The following is a 19622-nucleotide window of genomic DNA, read 5'->3' as shown; positions in this document are numbered from 1 at the left end:
CTTCTTTCATTTAGTTACAAATCAATCGGCCGTATAGGACCAACCCCAGACTTTCATAAACGTATTCTTCAATATTTCTATATCAAACGCTGATGTTGTAGCGATTGCGCGGGATGTAAATTAAATAGGTATGTCATAGCGATGGCGCACAATCGTCAACGACACACTCCGTGTAGAATATGATATTTGTCATATTCTAGCACTGCATCTGACGAGAAACATTGTGAATATTACGCCAGCAACTTTCCTCACACTTTTTAAATTTAACATGGACTTTTTGTGGATGATATTTCTTGTTTTGTTTCAACACAATCATCTCTTTCGACCGTCACAAAAGCAGTATGCTATGCAATGTAATTTGTTTGATGCACAGCAATTTACTTGAATTCCAAATAGTGGTTGTACTACTGAGTAGACTTCGTGTCCTTTAAATTATCACTGTTATCATTTTTGGACTCTAAACACCTTTATTTGTGATTTTATTGTACCGACTTCCGTTTTGTTACCTACAATCATGCGCATGCAGGTTCTTTTCTTTCTCTTCTTGATTCCTTCACTGATAAATATGATGAGACTAAAAACCGAGAACTGTTTTGAATTTCAAATATCGGTAAATTTGGGGTAATTTGTTTCCTCAGTACCAAACTTTACACGGTGATCCCAATTTTTTATTTTTTTGTAAGAGCATGGTTGAAAGATTTATTGAGCAAAGTTTGAGCAAAAGTTTACGTCTTTCACTTTCAGGACGCATACTATAATTACTTTATTGGCACTCTTTACCCTAAGGAAAGGGTAAACATCGTCATACATATAGACTTCAAAGAAGCAATACAATGAGTAGCCTGCATGTATATATTTTCAGGTAAAAGCTGGCCGATAGGGCCGTATTCTTCAAAAGGGTTTTGAAATAATGAAAATACCGACAAGTCACCTAAGGTCTTGAGTGTTTCGTTTAGGATTCGTTATTTTATTCATGGATACCAAGATACCAAATTTACATGGTCAGCGATACCGACATCAACAGTTTCTTGTGTAGACTAACTGTTTTGGGATGTGGAATTGATCGTAGGCATTGCTTTAACGTTCAACATTGAGCAAAGCATGCACAGTGATAAGCTATATTCGTGTAGAAAGATTTTCAGTGTCACCCTTCAAGAGTTGCATTTGATTTTCATCCAAAGAAAATGCCCTTGAAAGTGTGAGTAAGTGCCGGCGAAATACTAAAAATCAAACAAACAAAAGACGGCATTTCACACAAGGCCGCATACATGACATGTAATCGGAGTTGAACTGGTTTGCACAGCTGGCCCTTGGACTCAGCATTACAGATGTAATACATTTATTGGGCATAATTACAGTTTAATAATACTTCAATTCACCAACAGTTGTGTAAATAGACGACTCCGCAGAAGTGTAACCTTATTTTAGCCGTCCACAAAATAAGGAAAATACGACCTTTTAGTCAGAAGTGTGAAAGTTATTCTCTACTCGACAGGCGAGCAATACAACGCTGAAGGGAAAGGTGGATATACCTTAATTGAGTAATGTATGTGTGTTACTTCTGTATAGCAATTTCTGCACTTTAAATCCTATTTTACACTCACACCGATAACACAGATTTGGTTTTATCAAAACAGGGAAATTAAAAACATGTTTTTTACATCTAAAAGTAGTCGATAGGTTAAAACTCTGTTCGGTGGCTCGCAGACAGTATCGAGATAAAACCGATCACTATAAATCCCCACCGGTGGGAAAGGGTGTAGGTTGGAATTCCAAACGTTCTGATTTTGCACAGAGACGTCTGAAGCACCCATTCAGCATGGCGACCGTTGTACAGGAGTTACACAATCGACCGTCTGCCTGTAATTGGGGGTTTTCCTGAACAGAATCAAGAGCAACTGGTAATTTCAGATTTCATCGCACCTGCCCACGCATGATGTTGTTGTTGTTGCTGAACACATTGGCGTCATGTGACATGATGAATACAGGGATACATTCAAGTTTATTTCTTGCAATTTCACCGTTGAAATGACATGGGAAGGAGTTTATTGGGCTCCCCCATATACGATACAGGCAGTATCGGAAAATTTATGGAAACAGTACCTTTCTCCTGTTTAGCTTTGTATGCCAAGGTGTGTTGGTGGTTTCAATGTACAGTTATCTCCACAGAGGATTGCTTGTAAAGCGTATTTCATACTATAGTTGAAAAGGCTTTCGCCACATTCATGGTTATAGAAAGCTATCACGGTCGCTTCAGCCGGTACACTAATGGGTTTGTTATTGTCGTCTATCGTGATTTACGTGTAAGAGGGTGTAACATTTTATTTATTACATCCTCGCTGTTAAATTCTAAATGAGCTACGATCATTTCACAAGTGAAAGTGTTGTTACTAGTAACGCTAAAATAAATTAATTGAGTGTTATCAAATACATTGTCTTCATATCATAACCGTTTCCCCAGCGTGTTTCAATTCTTCAAGTTCGATGTTTTCCCTGGTGCAATGAAAGCTGCTGAACATGATGAGGTATATTTTTCGCGCCACAGATTGAAGTCTATACGCGACGCCGAAACGACCGCGTGTTCGAGTTTTTACAGGTTCCCGAGATCAAAACGGTCTGAGGAAAAGTACAGGCTCTTAAATATACAGTGCATATTTCAAAGTCTTAGTCGCTACTTATTCGAGCAAAGTCATCTGTTCTGAGCACTTTGTTGCTAATGCAGTATTCACTTCAAATGCGTGCATAGCATATCTTCCTGTCTGAGCTGGTCACTTCCAGAAGGTCAGAAGTCGCCCCGTCAGGATTTTCAGTTCCAACAGCTGCTACTAACTGCTGCCAATAATCTGGCCGTGACGAAGCATCTTAATAAGACAACATCACATGCATTTGGTTCCTCGGCGACTGAAACATCGAGGTGACGTCACGTTACCGGGGCCATTACATTGCCTTTACTTTCTCCGTACGACCCTATGCCCGCTGATGAGTTTGATTGCCTGTAAAATACACTACGAACAAGGCACTTTTTTTTCTAACAAATAACTCTATTTCACCGGTGCATTTAGGCTACCTACTACACATCCCCTTTTCACGAACGAATAGTACAAGAGATGAGTTTAGACAACGTACATCGTAAGTGGGCGAACTCGTATTCCATTTCGGCTGAAGATAGTATTCTCGCGAGTGTGGCACAGGTTTCTCCGTTGTCGGAGAGTGAACCTGTATTCTCGCGAGAGTTGCGTGTACATCTGCTTAACAAGCCTTTTTGTCGTGTTTGGTTAAATTCTGTTCTTAGATACACGGCACTGACAACATTTTCATTTGTTATAAGCGCTGATGACCGTAGGCGTTCTGATAAGCGTGGAACAAAGTAAGCTATGCGATTGAGGTCTTTGGGAGAGTATACGCTCCGATAACCATGTACAGATAACCCGTACAAAGTAAAACTCACTGGGGTGCGTAGGCAACAGAGCGCTTGTGATATGTGCGCACAAACCTCGCCGTCCTTTGTCAAGCCAACCGACTAATAGTTGTTTTATATGTTGACAAAGCCATCATAGTCGATGAACACTGGATGCAGCGAATGGAAATTAATGAAAGCATAAGGGTTATTGTGTTCGCGATGCTATGATTAGAATAGGTGATCTATAAACACTGTCCTTGAAATTAGATCAAAGGTAACGGAACCTTAATAGTGATGAGAAATAGATGGTTCAAACGCCTTTCTACCTTACAATTTGCGAATCGCGCCACCTTTCAATCAAAACCGTGGCATGCGATAATTGACATAATGTGCGGAAATTAAAAAACGGAAATCTTCGAACCAAAGTTGTTCCGATTTAATAATTATTAGCATGGGATATTTTAAGGCAGAGAGAAATGTTTTCGCGATCAAGTGTTGCCGCTTCTTTTCACTGGCAGGTACAAACTTTGGTCTTTACTCAGCGGTAACATTATTGTACCCATAAATGGCTATTTTGAAGTTATTGCTCACACGTAGAGATAAAAGTATAGCTTTTCCTTTACATTCGGTTCATAAATCTTGGAGACATTTAATCAACATTTGACTTCGTAAGCTACAAATAGCAACGTATTGCTTGACATTCAATGAGAATCGAAGCATGTGTGGGTAACGGTCTTGAAAACGATGCTTACAAGGATAATGAAAACAGGTTACTGTAGCAACCAATAAAATTCGTAAAGTCGAAGTTTACCCCAACCTGACACACGTTGTACAATGTAGCTGTTGTTTCAATATGCTCTGCCAGTCGTTCCGGAAACCTGGCACCACAACAAACCAGAAGGTTCAAGATAACCCCGTTTATTTGTTTGTCGGACCTTCAAATTATTTGCCTTGAATGATAATAATTATTTGGACCTGTTTTGATGTCATATCGCGAAGATGCAAATTTATAGTAACAGTCACTCTTACCTGATCATCCAATGTGAAATTCTTGTAACGTTCTGATTAAGGCAACTGTTGTCACTTCTAGAACCAAACTTCTGACTCACACCCTGAAACCAGAGACGTATTGAATAAGTGACGTCGACGAGGACTTTGGAACGACATCTAATGAACTAGGTTTGAATGAGGGTCGTCTACCCTTGATTTTACTGTGCAATATGAAATCCTAATGAATTTTAGCCCCGAACTGCTCTGCCCCAGCAGAACGCTCTATTAGTAACAGAACACCATCCGACGACGGTCTATATGCGAATGTAATAAGGAACTCAGGTTTACATGACGCGATCTCGTTTACACATTTGACATTCACAGAAACAGGTGGTGCTTACTCTATGCTTTTACTCAGAAGACCTGTCTGAAACATAATGCGGCAGTATTGATTGTGGAGATGTGCTGTGGCTATAGCATGGATCATTTCGGGATTCTGATAACCTCGATATTCTCAAAAGCTCCAAGATATTTTAGAACAATGATGAGGGGAGTTCATTTACCGTGGCTTTTAACCCGCGACGTCCTGAAACATCCAAAATGAAAAAACCGAGTTTCACTTATATTCATAATATCAAGAAGAGCAACAAGTAACACATTTCGGTGAGGGATTTGATGGCAGATTCAGAGTATCAATTGTTGGTTTCGAGAAAGTGGCACAGATCGTGAGACGATGAACAAAATATTTTAGAGACGAATAGTGTTGCAGGATCTTTCTGTCGACTGTACGGAAACAGAAACTCATGTTTAGACTAGTGATGGCTTTCAAATTGTAATCATGTGGAGCTTGGCATGTATGTTGGAATAATATCACTTATTGTTCCGTTATTACCTCGTCGCACTGCGAAATGACTCGCAACGTTAATAGCAATAGTTATGCCGGTAATTCAAACGCTTTGTCAATATGGAGCGAATTATATATCCCCAAACACAAACATTTACAAATGTATACGCTGAATATTTCGAAGTGTTTAAATAGTGTGTACCAAATTATGAACAGAAGCTTCGTAGCAAATTAGAATGTTGTCGATAAGCTATTTATGGCGTTTTACAATTCCGTATGTCATCCTTGATGCTGGCTACGCACTGAGAAAAAATCCATTCGGCGTCGAAGTTGGCTAGCCATTCTAAAAATGTCCACGACTCGACTGTGATTATATCAGATTCCTGTCGTGTGCGATAATTTACATACACACAAAGAAGGTGGTAAATTGTCAACGGAGGGGAGGTTTCTCGCCTTATTTCTAATCAGGCGTTACCTTATCCGGTGAATTACAACTATTTTTGATAATTAAAAGACACGAAGACATGCACGGCATGAACATTTCCATCGGGACCCTCATTGCAAGATATATCCTCCAGCATAACCATCGCCAGCTCCTGCCAATGATGTAGCTATGACATTTATAAAATAATGATGACTGACATGAGTCTTTAAATAGGTCCATCGTCTGTCTCGGTCATCGAATATGTACAACATCACTGCATTGGCTTAAAACTCAAGATTATGCTGAAAATAAATTTCGGAATAAAGTGATGATGGCATTGTGACAAATGACATCAGTGTGTCTGTATATTGCATTACTTCATCGTTATTTGCACAAATATAAGTCGTCAAATAAACGTTTCTCACATAGGGTTTGGCCTCGCCCCAACATTGTCAATATTCTTACTCGTCTAAGAAGTGACTATAATCTATGGAGAAAACTATTCACGAACCTCTTTTGCACGGCTGGCGATCTACGTGCAGTTTCCAGAAACCCAATAACACTGTCAAACAGCATACTCTTTCCAAAACATATGTTAGAAAACTTGTAAAAGTCAGAGCGGAAATGCTAGCGAGTTGTTTATATACATATTATTGACTTTTATCAGATACGAACATTGATTTTTATATGATTTCATCAACGCCGTTGAAAATATGCTACTGTAGTTTTGAAATATAGCGTTCATAACATCAACCCCCATCTTAAATAAAAGAACAGCATCCATGCCTTTTTTAGATTCTGATTTCAAATAAAGTCATTTTACTGATTGGCATTTTAGAAAAGCAGCCCGGAACAAAATCGACGTCCGTAAATAAAGGCTACAAATGAAACCATCGCTACCTGCCGATCGAAATATTTGAGTCTGCCATTTTTCGTCAACCATGGTAAAACATTGTGCGGTTGAATAGGAGGAATGATCATCAAATCATGACGTGACGTAGTCAACCAGAACAATCGGCCGTCAATTCTGTACTCATTTCAAATCACATTTTGTCGAGGAAGGGTCGAACGCTGCAGGTAACTTACACACCAACTGCACGTGTATTCCCATTGAGAAACAATATTAATTACCGTCTATTTGATCATATGCATGCCGCAATATGGGCGTACATTACATGTAAGACAAAGTCCCGCTATTTTCTGGTATTATTTATTTGTACCATGTAATACTCGAGATAACACACTCGACAACCTCACTTCATTGAACTATGCAGTCCAGAAACAGATAATTATCTCAGGCGAAAAAGCTTCCGAGATGGCCTCGATAGGCGTTCTAACAAATGCCCCATTCTGCGATAATGGATAAGCACATGCAGTTAGTTCGTTTGAACACAACATTGTTCATTTGTATGGGCGTGATGTTTCCGACAATTTCCACATCATTTCACCGCCCGCAGATCGTACACATTCAAAGAGCCCGCGACGTTACCACAGGCAGAATGATTTAACACATTTAAAAAATAGATACCTTGGTATTTTCTTTAAGCGGCTTGTTCATTATTCATGCACTGAATAAATGAATGCTACAATTCTTTATCCCAGCGACGTGTATTTAAAAACTTACGTATTAGATGCATTATCTGGACTAACGTGAACGTCCCAATTTTTAACAGTCCATTTGTGCTATCTGTGATCTGCTTATGTGTACCTTCAATATCACAGCATTGAATCTGGAGAATGCGGTGTACCATAATTGCCTCAGAATACACAAACTGTCGTTAGCTTTAAACAGCATACGCTCGGAAAAGTTATCGGTCGTAGGACACATCACCACAGTGCCGACAAAATTTGTTATTTGTCTGAGGTAAAACAAAGCGGGTCAGACGAGTCGATAACATTTTCTTTACATTTCTAGTATTTCTCTTTCTGCCACTGCTATTCCCAAGTGATTTATGATGATGTTATAGTGAATCTTGAAGGCCAAATCAATAGCAAGATATTGGTTAGTATGTTGGTGGTAACGAATTGGTAAATGCCATACACTGAGGAAAATCGGTATCGATTATTTGCTGCCTACATAATCTTCCGATATGCATTTTTCCTATGATATTTAACACAGAAAGGCATTAGACTGGATTGTGCCAGATACACCTTTGATTGGCTCGAGTCACAAAGGGGGAACTCGCAGGGAACAGACAGGTAGAACATGGTATGATTGTAACAAGCCGAAAGCTTACCGAAAAAGTTGTGCCCGGTAATCAAATCAAGAGCACGGAATAACGCCGCCATACACCCCTGCATTGAGCACTGCCTCGGATGCTGTGATTTGAGTCGCTTGGGTATAGTCAGTCGGTAATGTCATCTTCAACCTTACAAACACATACTGCGGCAGAAGCTCGGTATTTCAACTCCTTCACCTATCGCGCTGCTTTCCATAATTTATTCATGTCTCACGAAAGGAAAAACATTAAAGAGACCAGACAAAAACGTTGACATTTGGAGCATGGAAGACGCTTACATTCGGGGCCGTATAAATGTTACTGCCAAATAAATGCCTACGACTTCCAGGTGAAGGTGTGAAGCCTTAACATCGAGGATTTTGGCCATAGGCATAAAGCATTCATCTTTTATAAGTGTGCTCCAAATTCCCAAGCACTCGAATGAGAAAAACAGAGATAGAGCAACTTGACAGTTTTCTCTCATGGGACCTGCGGCTAGGTTTATAATAAAATATTATAACTTCCTTGGCATTACCGATAAAGTCTAAATTACTGTTGTAAATATTTTTAGCATCCGAAGCAATACACCCTTGCAGCAGCTCATAATCAGAAAGTCATGTATTTTTTAACGTCATCACGTTCGTCTTGCCTGAGTCAAGCAAATGAGCATTTCCACTGACGCTTTTTTAAGTGGCTTCTATCCCAAAAGATCGCACTGTGATAAATACAATTTTTACAACTGTAACAAACTCGCCCAGTTGCTAAACAACTGTACGGATACCTTGTTGCAAACCAGCGATGTATCCAACACGAAGAATTTATTGGCAAAACAATACAATGGTGCGATTGAAGTAGGCATCATTAGAGAAGTCTGAGCTATATGTTAGCGCTCTTCCCGATTTCCAATACTCACGGTATGTAATGGCTAGTTTCAATTGATCTGGAATCACCTCAGAAATGAGCAAATATTTACGGAGTCTATGACGCAGTGAAGGTTTACGTTGTTATTATTATCCGAGGTAGTATGCGCCTCGAAAGTGAAAGACTTAAACTTTTGCTCAAATTTTCCTAAAGGAATATTTCAAGCATTCTCTTTCAAAATCAAGAATAAAAATCGGGTGTCACCGTGAAAATTTTGGAACTAGAGAAACAAATTACCCATGATTTACCGATATTTGAAATTCAAGATGGCCGCCATCCCTATGTCAACTCTATGGAGAAAAATAAAATTGTCGATTTTCAAAAAAATAAGACGGTAAAAGTTTTTCTTATTCAAAGGGCTTCAAAATGAACCCCCACAAGTGGTACATCAGAAAAGAATTGAAAAAGTTTGAGAGTCCAAACATCTATCCCCGAGGCGCGTACTACCTTAAGGATCTTGCTGTACGGAGTACGCAGACTGTGTATTTTCGGCACGTTAATGAAAAAAAGGAGACAAATGGTCAATTTGATAGTCCCGTACTAACACGTGATTTCTCACCGAGTCAAACGTTCTATGCCAAAAGCTGGTATTCACCGAAGACCTGAAAATACGATATTGGAACTTCGAAATATCAATAACATCTAAGCTAATTGTTCACATCTCTTGTATCACCAATGTCAGAAACGCCTCTTATACGGTGCTCATATATGCAATTTTTTTTGTTGATGTAAAATTCTTGGCCGTCTTCTTATATTTGATTCAAAACTTGGAGACAAGATGAAAAGATTGAAAAAATATGACTCAGGGTCACTTTTCTCCTTTTTATGCACCAACTTTTCTGCGACTTATCGGGCCTGGTATCTATTCTGAGTATGCGAAGGTTTCGAGTAAAACTTGTCTTGTTTCAATATTTAAATAAGACTAACATTAGTTATCACCATAGTAATTGATGTGTAAATCGTTTATTTGATAAAATTATGATACTGATTAATTGAGAGATATTTTCTCAGGGGGAAACGTTATTCACCGTGATTATGCGCCTTTTAACTTCTTTTTAAAAAACGCTTTCTTTGCAGTTTCTAAATTGCAAGAGCGAAGTGTTTATTTAAGCTAAATCTCTGGTGTTAATATTTACATTATGATGAATTACCCCAATTTCCGATTGAACTCGTGGTTATTATGTGCACATTTAGCTTACTTACTCATCATTTGGTTGAATGGTTCATCAAAGAGATTTATCGTCAGTGAGATTATCTTGCTTAACTAGGCTACTTTCTTTTATGCAGTATATATATACACACGACATTTTCACTGCGACACGACCCAGTCCCCATTCAAATATGCTCAAATCGTTCATCCTTGGTGAATAATTACGTTATCCGCGGGGAGCGGGGACATGATTTCCCGGCAGATGCATCTGTCGGAAATTACAGAACTGTCATAACCTTCGAGAACAGGTACAATGCCGGTTGCCTTAATCAAGTTAAGACTTTTGTATTCTTTTGCTTGTCTCGTAATGAAATTTTGCGTCGGCAAGATTGCATGGAATGATAATGACTTAAAACCTATCTGAAATTTGGCAATAATCTAAGTGTAAACATATCTTGCCTATTTTTGAATAACGTCAGAAATTTTCCATGCATGAATCAAAAATTGTTGCTTCCAGTGTACGATGTAGCTGACAAGTTCTTAATAGTTTTGAAACGCCTAGAGGAAAATCAAAGACATTACAGGTACAATGGATTGATTAAGACGAGCTATAGGCCGGCGTTGATTGGGCCGTGCAAATAATTCAACGATTCTTAAAATGCCAAATCCCTACATTCACTCAATCAAATATCTCAATTTATTTCAGCCGCGGGTTCGAAATGCCAATCAAACTCACTCTTATTACTGCTGCAGTGAAGGAAAACGGAACAAGCGATTTGGTTAATCGTTGTTCCTCATTTTGAAGGGTATTCAGAGGCGTTCACCAAGGGTATTCACATACTCTTTTGCTCCGAAATGATCACATGCTCACAATCTGAACTACATTGACTGTAGTTTCTGGCGCTCCTCTAATGAAACATTATGGCTTCCTTACCTGACTCGCGTGAACCGAATGCAGCGATGTAGAAGTTTAATTTTCATAGACACGTCGGCGCCAGGCTGACTCTCGGTGATAAAAATGTGTCGATTTCAGGATATTTTAATAATACAAAGATCACAAGATTTATGTTTGTAAAAGAAAGTGCGTTAAAAGTGGTTGACTTTTGAATGCAAAGGAGAGTGAAATAGTGGGAATATAGTTTGGTCACTTGCAACAAAACTTAGCGAACAACGTCCCCGATGACTGCCCACGTTTCGATTAAAATTCTTCCCGCTGTAAATGACCTACTGGCATATATACCTGAAGGTCAATTCATGTCTGCCACGTTCAGAATGTTTTCAATTTGTCAGATCGACATCACGCTGTGAGACGAAATGCGCCCTGAAATGACCGTGATTCCGGAGTTCGCGTATTTGTGAAATTTTAATCTTGACTAATCGGAGGCTGTGTATGATAGAAGGTCAGTGTCACATCCCCGAGACGCTTTACTCATCCACATTTCACTGCCTAAACCCACCTCAGTTCGAACTTGTAATGTTGTTACAAATGAAAAACTCTATTTGATATTCAAAATCTTATTTGCTCTATTGTCTACGTTATGTCAAAATTAATACATGTTTGGCGACTCCGTTGGAGTCGTGACTTGTGGGGGCTTTCGTTTTTCCTCGTAAAAGGCATGGTTACTTTGAGAATGATGATGTTTTTGACTGTCTGTGAGGCCGCCTCATGCTTGGTTTTGTGCGTTATATTAGCACGTCGCCGGTGATGTCTGCGGGGAGAATTTGAACAAAGCTTACTATTATTGAGAATGACATTCGGATTGGAGTTTTCTGCTCACCGAGTTTCGCTTGAGGAGAAGATATTAGTCGCTGATACAGTCCTTACTCTCTTAGCGACAATGTAAATTTGGTTCAAAAGGACCCCCACCCACCCAACCACCGAAGTTGGACAAGGTCGTTTGCTCTCATATGTGAACGTCCCTCACGGGCGCACGACTCGTAATAAACAAGATTTTCTCTATGTACACTTGCTATGCAAAGTGCAAAAAACGTCCTTTCAAGTAGAAAGCGGTTGCCATCACCTTTCAGTAAGCGTACACTGCTAAAAGGGTAGAAACCTCTAGTGAAAAGATAACTATTATTTACACCCAGACTATTCTTTAATACAGAGTTTTGTAGAGATGCTAAGAAGAAAGTGGGGAATACTTGCCACACGCCAATCATGGAAAAATAAAAAATTCACTTACTGCCAGGATATAGTGTTTAATTTATATGAAGTATCTAAGTGTTTTTAAAAAGTGGGTAAATCTACCTGCCACAAACAATCAGCGTCACAATCATATCATTTACTGTTATACTATTGAGAGAAAAGTATTATGCAGTTTTTCTTTCAACACACTCTCTCTCTCTCTCTCTCTCTCTCTCTCTCTCTCTCTCTCTCTCTCTCTCTCTCTTTCTCTCTCCTCTCTCCTCCTCTCTCTCTCTCTCTCTCTCTCTCTCTCTCCTCTATCATGAATTATTCCTTTGACACTTTGACACGATAAATACTTAACCTTTTTACATATTCTGAACAGCAACTATTCCATATCTTTTAAATCCCATGCTTTGAATCTTGTGTTATACTTTTAAGTCGCGATCAATTGATATTTTGTGACTGGCACGATTTTCTGAAACAGCATTTGCAGCAAACATTGCGCCGACACTTAATGAAAAAAGCAGCACGCCGAATCAATGAAGCAGTTCACACAACGATCCGATGGTAAAGTGTTTCATACGTTCAGCGGCGGATCTCTAATGTTGCCGATGTTTCTTCTATTTACACTTTTCCGTTCATTGCGTTTGTAAGCATTCTATCAAACAATCAGTATTTCTGTTTTTGTATCATTGAGTTGAAATCAATAGCTTCTGGTCAATATAATGCTTGGCGTAGTCAGCGTTTACGTTCGATTTCCGCAAGCAGCCATATTCTGAAATCAGCGTCACTACGCCAACACCTTCACAATCACGCAGTGTCCATTCTTTGCGTGTTGCACATTCTTTTACATGAAAAGAGTAGCTCAGCTTTGTCTAATATTGCGCCTGAAGTTAACAAAAACGGACAACTACTTCGCAGAATGTTCAAAAAGTTAACAAAAAAAACAACGTAAAATTTTGGTTTACCCTTTTCATGGATCTAACTCAGGTGTGAATTGCAAAATCCAATACCGATCGACTTGAATGTTTCAAGTTAAGTGTGGAGTAATTATCACATCACTGATATAGACTAACTGTCCAGTGAAACCTCTTTAATCGACTGCTTCAAGTCGCTCTTTGAAGACCAACAGATGTTTTGCGTAAGCAAGATTCCCTCGGGAAGTTGGCGCCAAGTCGTCACACGATCGGTAATTCACTTTTAATTACACGTCTCTCCGCGATGTACGTACGTAATGGAATAAAACGTCAATGGGTGAAACTTGTTGCATTCGTTTCTGATTCACGAAGACTGCCCCTCTTTGATCTTATTAATTCCATGATCGAAACTTCGAAACTAGATTATTTAATCAGTTATCACCGAGATATGTTGAATAAAGCAAATACTGAACATGATGTATCTAATTCTGTTTGAATAATGAAATGTTTTCGAAGAACAGAGAGAAGAGTGATTTCGTCCTTATGATTGAGACTGCTTCGTATACGTATACCAGCGTCTTCAAAATGAGTTCTAGCTTTTCAATCAAAAATACCCGCCCGTGAATTTCAGGTAAAAGTAAAACACAGACTGCGTATTTTTTATTTTCAGCCATATTAATATGACTTGGTTGGACGCAACGGCAATTGTTTGGTGTATAGCGACATTTAGAAATTCAATGTCCAAAATTGTTTGGACTACATGGTCTAAGTGTCGTCAAAATTATGAGTTTACTCCTAAAGATACCTTTTGCAAGCACATTTCTATTGTCCCGAGTCATTTTGTCCATGTTCATAGAGCTATGGACGAAATGACTTTACTAGTCAAAACACTTTCATGGCCTGTGGCAGGTTTTCGAACTCTGTATCCCAGTTTACAAAGCTGTAAAGGAAATCGTTGCCATGGTGACTTGAACCAGTATGCTTACAAAGGTTTCAAACAGTACAGCACTGTTTAAAATTGCCCCTATGGACGACTTGTTCCATATTTTCCATCGCGCCTGAATGATTTTATTCTAGCATTTTCTCTTATGTGTATTGGTTAAGCGACAAGAAATTTCCTGCCTGGTTGATATCACTCGGTCCGACTCAACGGCATCCATTTGGTGTTGCACTGCCGCCCGGATCCATCTCCATGGAAACCAGCAAGTACCTCCCACACACTAACGGGTCAGAAGACCGAAACCAAAGTCGTAATTTAGGTCAGTTTGTAAGCTGAAGTAATACACAGGGTCATACAAGAAAAAGCCCCATGGTGCCGCAGCCCAAAGTTTATGCTTTTTTTTAAAAGAAACTATACAAATAATTACTTTTCGTGTTAGTCTCTCAAAAATCTTCCGATGCAATCTCTTAGGTAACACTAAAATACTTCATCAAATTTAAGTGGCACTGTCGTGCGTACGAACATCTGGCAACTGGATCCTATTTTCTTCTCCTTTGACACACACGCAATGATACATATGCCTTGTATATAAATTCGTCCCGCAAACCGTGTGGAAAGCTTGACGACCATTAACCCTTTTTTGATGGGAACTTTGTGCCGTGCTACTATGTTACTAGGGTTCAATATTTTTTCGTCATTGAAATGTTACCAAAGTTCACTTCAGCAAAGTGCAAAAGTCGTTTTTTTTGTGAAAATGATAGATGCACCATTCATATTGAGGTAAAAATCCCACAAAGAGACGGGCTTTGGAATTGCCGTGACCTTTAAAAGCTCGAAATCAAAATGTCGTGTTCGATTGTGATCGATTTCAAACACCCGGAACTGGTGAAGACAGCTTTCCCTGGTAATTTACGTAACACAACTCTGAGAGTTGTGACAGTGAATACTAACTTACGATTTAAGTATGCACTATGACTAATTTCATGGGCTCTCGATATCGCAAATTTAAATATGTATTAGCGAGATTTAAACTGCTAAATGAAGCGTGTAGAATTTCGACAAGTCCACCTACCTGTTAAGAGGAGCGGCCATACGCTTTCTTCTAACGGGGGAATGGGAGTGTACGCAACGTCGCGAAGTCGACACGATAATGTGTGGGTAGGTTAATATCGTTGGTGGCGTGTCACCGCAACTGTACTGAAATTTCAGACTCTGGACTCAACCACGTCACATAGAGGGATGCAAGCAACAACCTAATCAGCAGCAACGCTGAATTTTTGGGCGGAGATCATGCCTGGAAGTCTAGAAGTATAATATAATTTGTCTATATTTTTTGTTAAGATCTTTATCTGTCGCAAAAGAATCAGATAAAATCGGGGAAAAGTACATGTAATATGTGAATCAAGACAATTAATAATTTAGCAGACTAATTGAAATAAAAAATCTAGCACATCTGTGGCATGACGACTTAGGCAAAGCCGTTGTAGTGTTCAATGCACAATACTTGGAAACCCCATTGTCAAATATGGAATTCTGAAAAACCTGTTATCACGACCGATTAATGCAACTCGCGATAATCGAGGTAATGACATGCTAGCCTGTAACGCGCATTGTCATTCAAATCACTTTGTCCAGTTTCATTTCCTCAACAGCAAATCAGCAGTCACAGCAGCCTGATCCTATCCAGTACGCATCTGCCATTGCGCAACAAGCTTCCACTTCTCCGTATGATCTTTTCGGAAGGCAAAAGCGAATCCTCGCGGTAAGAGTTGCATTGACGTGAAAAATATTCTGACGGAAGCCACAAAGATTGCTCTGGTTGAAATAAATATCCTTCGATGGTTTGTGTCACAATGGCATTCATTTCCTGTAAGCATAAACCCTAACAATCTGAATGCCGAACTTAAGCCTAAAAGCAAATGTACAACCAAATAAATATACTCTGTCGATGACGACTTAACATGTCGTGAAAAATGATCAGATGAAGATCAATCGACTTTCTGTAAATCCACCTTCGAGGAGATACGTACATCCTGATTAAACGGTTGGAACTTGACAAATATCACGGACTTCAGTCAAACCTTGCCTACGCAGGAAAAAAAAACGGAATCAACTCGTCCTGTAGGTTAACAGACCCTAACAATTATTTCACCTTTACCGTATGGCTTCCCTTTTGTTGCAGAATCCATTGCAAAGCGACCGTGTCCTTATATTGGTGACACGAGTGTAAGATCATATAGTTGAAAGTCTTCAACGTACAGTGGCTTGGAATACAGCGGGAAAGAATCTTTTAGTATTAGGACGTTTCTCCGGGGCAAAAAGAGCTTCTTCCTGACGCCTTTGCTCGACATACTTGAGACGAAATTACCAACCATAATACGGTGCGGCTACAGTGCAACACAGGACATGCATTATTATCGAACAGTGAATCCCATCAGAATCGGTGTTCAGCCGCCCCGCTGTCTCCGCCTCTCTGTGAAATAATGGACAAAAGTTCGCTCTCAGGAGATCTTAATTTCAATCTGTACAACGATCTGAAGCGTGTTGGAGCTCAGAGTGTCATTCCCCGTGTACTGTATAGGTTTTCAGCATCTTCTTCCCAGTGAGGCCACGCAAATCTGCGTTTCATTCAGGAAACTAATTAGTGCCGAGTATAACCTTCCTCTAATTTTCTACATTTTCCATTACTTTTTGACATGCCCCGAAGACGTCTTTGGAAACGCCATTGTTTCCGTTAGATGAGTGTAAAGAAACAATTACAATAAATAAGTGATGCGTTCTCCGGTATCGTAAATATCTGAAGAGGTTTCGATATGTGGATTTAAATTTATGTGATAATTAACCTGCATCAGCTTGATATGAATATAGCAGTAGAACAATGTATTCAAAGCAGTTTCCATTGACTTAGAGTCAAAGTTTCTTTGTATTTATTGTATGTCTGTACAAAATAAAATGCGTATGTATGTATGTATGTATGTATGTATGTATGTATGTATGTATGTATGTATGTATGTATGTATGTATGTATGTATGTATGTATGTATGTATGTATGTATGTACAGGTAGGTTAGCAAGTATTAGATAGTATAAGCTTCAGAAGGTCACTTAAGGTAGAACGCGCTTCGGGAACAGATATTCGGATTCTTAAATTGCTATATTTTTTCTGATCTACCACTGGTGGGGGCTCATTTTAAAGCTCTTGGAGAAGGAAAAACTTTTATCGCCTAGTTTTTTCGAAAATCTAATAATCAATTTTTACCCTATAGAGTTAACACAGGGATGGCGGCCATTTTTAATTTCAAATATCAGTAAATCTTGGGTTATGTGTTTCTCTAGTTCCAAAATTCGCACAGTGACCCCCGATTTTCATTCTTGAATTTGAGAGAGATGGTTTGGAGATTCCTTGAGGAAAGTTTGAGAAAAAGTTGAAGTCTTTCACTTTCGAGGCGCATACTACCTTAATCGATAATATTAAGTTGTCGTTCTCCCAACGATGAAAGTTGCTCAGTATCGGTCACATTTGGTGTTAGGCCGTGTTTGTCTCAGTGTACGCACTTACGAAAATCTGTCAAAAGATTCCTAAGGGGCAAACGTGCCTACCAATTTGCTTATCACTCGCCAACATTTATTTTTAGGAAAGCTTACGGTCTTCACGGCGAGTGTAAAGAATAGGAAATTTATGGATCTTGGATCGATGAGGTTTAGAATGATAGGTTACTGTGGCAACATCTTTCATGCAAAGCTAGTGTGGCAATAGATTAAAGACAAGAAATGGTGATGACATTTAGGTTTAGTTTGTAGAATTAGAACGAAATCAGTCGGTTAATCAAGTGATGCAATAGCTTCCAATTTCAAGACTCGAGCCATGTATTTGTCGGGACTCTTTCTCACTGATGAGATTCTGTAAATTTCCCATGAAGCAATCCACATCAAGGTTCCTTAATTCCTGTACACATTGACTGCATCACGATTCTTCAAATTCCCGGCACCCGGGTCTAATATTTATATCTCAATCGCGTCTGTAATTCGTGACCAAGACCCATGATCTGCAGCGACTGAAGTGGTTGATTAAGCGCCTCGGTCCAGTAGTTGCCGTTGTGTGTATTGACGTGAGTCAGATCCATCAACAGTCCGATGCAGTCAACATCCCGCCGAGGTAGCTGGAGGGCAAATGTGGCCCATTCTTATTGATTTCATGGTACACTGGCTGAGCTACTAAGCAAGAAATGGACAGCTTTCACGGCAGAAGATTGAAATTAAACGCGCATTGTATTGATGATTTGTGTATTTAGCAACTTTGTAGTGCTCTTTACAAGTCCTTCACTCTTTTCATACAGTATCTGATATACTGCTGTGTGCCATTTTTCAATCTAACTACAGGGTTTAACGTACATAATGCCGACTTAAAATACCGCAGCAAGGGGAAATGCATGTGGTTATCTTGTCTCGTTTTAATACGCTACTCACTATCGGTAACATGGAATCACATACGATTGGCCCGTCGACAAAATACCCTACTTGTTGGACGAAGATTCTGTATTTACCTTTGAGGAAGAGCCGGAGGCTGTTCAAATACTTGAAACATGTTGCCGAATCCCATGAATACCGACTTTTGTGTTTCACCGTGTTTCTTCACTACAGTATCGATGAAAGTTCATGTATCCTACAAAAGCTCATTGGCGTTCGTTGGCCAAATTTCAAGAAGCAGTGCACTTTATAAATGGCTGGAAAATTATTTGCATGCCGCTCAAAATAGAACGCGCATGAGCTCTTTCAAGGGTCGACAATGCTGGTCGGACATGCACAAGAGAGAGCGTCAAATTTACATACCTATTGGGCAGTGTTCACTCACAGTATACTGAAAGTTATTGGACGGTACGGTATAGATGGTATTCAGTAAATACGATTAACGCTGCATTTGGTTGATGTAATATCAACATCATATGTTTTTTTATTCCAATGCTCTCATCACTACGGTTTTACGCACGAAAACCCAGGATTAACCAAGGAGTAAAATATGGAGAAATTGCAAACAATAAGTCATTTTCTGTTGTTATCTCCTAAAACTTTAAGATACTTCTTGTCACTCCAGTCAACCCTGAAGTACAAATTGCTCTGCGGAATGACCGCATCGAGCACTTTCTCAACCAGCGAGTACAACCCAATATATATATATATATATATATATATATATATATATATATATATATATATATATATATATATATATATATATATATATATATATATATATATATATATAAAGTAGGTATTAATTGTTGCCTGACGTGTTTTACGTATATATGTCGATGTTTTCTCTGAATTTTAATCTTCATTCGTCGGTGCACAGTATGTGAAACAAATGATGAAATAACATCAACCTGTTGTTGGTTACTGCTCTTTATTTACCTAATATACAAACTGTGATTAGGTTCACTTAACTTTTTATAGAACAACTGCATCAGTTTCGACTTAACGTCAGCATCAATTGCCATTTGTCTTCATCGAAAATGACAGCTCTGTAAATGATTTCCGGTCCCGACAGACGATGAATACTATGTGATGCCATAATTAAGAATTGGATTACACCAGTGCACGTTGTTAGCTAAAGATTTATTTCCTTCCTTTGTAAGGCATCCGTACAATTAATTGCGAAAGATCGAATACCCCAGCGTATGCAATGCCG

General features: G+C 39.1%; 1 protein-coding gene across 4 annotated transcripts in view; it reads right to left on the bottom strand.

Annotated features, from left to right (window-relative positions):
• Nucleotides 1-19622, bottom strand: part of LOC139121592 (arg8-vasotocin receptor-like) — a 170866-nt gene that overhangs the window by 68505 nt on the left and 82739 nt on the right. For 2 of the 4 annotated variants that reach the window (XM_070686629.1, XM_070686627.1), the window contains exon 3: nt 4430-4512. The exons of 1 other annotated variant lie outside the window; for it this stretch is intronic. The gene's annotated coding sequence lies outside the window, so the exon portion shown is untranslated. Of the gene's footprint in view, nt 1-4429; nt 4513-15008; nt 15227-19622 lie in introns of those variants that run through there. One more of the 4 variants, XM_070686630.1, reaches the window with a different exon arrangement.

The sequence above is a fragment of the Ptychodera flava genome, chromosome 21 (genome assembly GCF_041260155.1).
Source record: "Ptychodera flava strain L36383 chromosome 21, AS_Pfla_20210202, whole genome shotgun sequence".
NCBI classification, from domain to species: Eukaryota; Metazoa; Hemichordata; class Enteropneusta; family Ptychoderidae; genus Ptychodera; species Ptychodera flava.
Note: the sequence above shows the minus strand (reverse complement) of the source record. Positions and strands in the feature narration are given on the sequence as shown.